This window comes from Pteropus vampyrus, unplaced genomic scaffold (assembly GCF_000151845.1).
Source record: "Pteropus vampyrus isolate Shadow unplaced genomic scaffold, Pvam_2.0 Scaffold69, whole genome shotgun sequence".
Taxonomy (NCBI): domain Eukaryota; kingdom Metazoa; phylum Chordata; class Mammalia; order Chiroptera; family Pteropodidae; genus Pteropus; species Pteropus vampyrus.
The window spans coordinates 4,911,190-4,912,748 of NW_011888850.1; the positions used below are offsets into that span (position 1 = coordinate 4,911,190).

A 1,559-nucleotide genomic window follows, 5' to 3' on the forward strand; every position below is an offset into this window, starting at 1 on the left:
ATGGGAACTGCCAAGTTTCATGAAACTGCATTCATGCATAAATGTCTTTACTCCCACATCATCATCAGTATCTCTTCAGTCAATGAAGAGATGTATAGGCACAAACCGCCACGGAGAAGTTTACAATTCAGAGGTTACTAAATTATTTCTTACAATTAGTTTGTTCAAAAGGCAAGCAGCCACCACAATTCAAGTTTGGCAAAACTCTCATCAATGACAGAATTCTGGTTTACCCAAGTTCATTTTATATGATCACCAGTATGATATTCAAAAGAATTATTAAAAAGAAAGAAAAGAGAGAAAACAGAAAGGTGGTTCAGATAATCTGTGGTCCACCTCAGTTGGAAAGTAAACACTATTTTTTGAGTTTTCATGAAGATAAACAAAAATATGGACTGCTTCGCAAACCTGTGTGTCGCCCTCACACGGGGCCATGCTTATCTTCTCTGTAACATTTGGCAACATATTTAGTATATGCGTTGCCAAAATGAGCATGAAAAATGAAATTCTTTAACAAAGATTTAACACTCCCAATTATTTCTATTCAAAAGTTTCTAGCAAATGGAAATTTTTAAAGTAAAAATGAGAAAGGTATAGTATTCTAAGGTAAATGCCCTTTTACTCTAATACTAATTCAGATCTTCTATGTCAGCATCCTTCAACTTTTATTTCAATCAATGCTTATTGTATATATTCCCTGTCCTTTGAGGTTATAAAATTCATTATTATAGTTCAGTTTTTAAGAGTAATGTAGACATACACATACACACACTCAGTTATAAGCAGTATATCCTTCAAAAAGAGCAAGATCAGTTCCTACAGTGCATGCTCACTTATTAAACACAAATTATAAATATACATATAGGGGATAACAGTATCAGAAAAATAACAATGTCAACAAAATGATCCTCCCCAAGAAATAAAGGAAATGCTGGGGACGTGGGTCAGGAGAACCCCGTGGAATAAAAGCTCCCCCAGTCGTGAACAAGGCACAGCTTCTAAGACCTCTGTGATGTTTCTAAAAGAAACAGAGCTAGAGTAGAAGCCAACAGCCTTCTGAACAAACAGACCATAGTCATGCTCTGGGGGTGGCCCCTGTGTCTCCCTACCTCCCAACTCCCTGAACTGCTGCTTCCCAAGTCAACCAGCAGAATTCTGAGAAGGACTCCCAAACCTGATCTCCAACTCTGAGACGACTCTTGACTTTCCAACCTGCAAGTGTCTAATGGAGGCCCATTCTCCCCGTATCATACCTACGGATCGAAAATGAACCATTAATGCCCACTTGCCCCTCCGATCCAATAAGACCCTCCCTTCCTTCCCCTATGTATGTCAATACTATTATCATTTTCCAGTTTTCCTGGGCTCCTTCACACCTTATACCTTAGGCATCTTCTCACTCTTCACACCCTGACGGTCGCTCACCAAGTCTTTCTCTGTAGTGTCCCCCATCCTGCCCTTCCCTTGTGTTTCCAATGCCACTTATCAATTTTAGACGCCCCCTCATATCCGGTGCCTACTTCATAATGTGCTGATTCCTTGTTTCCTCACTCTCCTGT

At 39.6% G+C, this 1,559-nt stretch overlaps 1 non-coding gene across 1 annotated transcript; it reads right to left on the reverse strand.

Annotated features, from left to right (window-relative positions):
- Nucleotides 1–384: 384 nt before the first annotated feature.
- LOC111740872 lies at nucleotides 385–491 on the reverse strand. Its single transcript, XR_002780797.1, has one exon. It is a non-coding gene; the product is annotated as a U6 spliceosomal RNA (small nuclear RNA).
- Nucleotides 492–1,559: the final 1,068 nt, after the last annotated feature.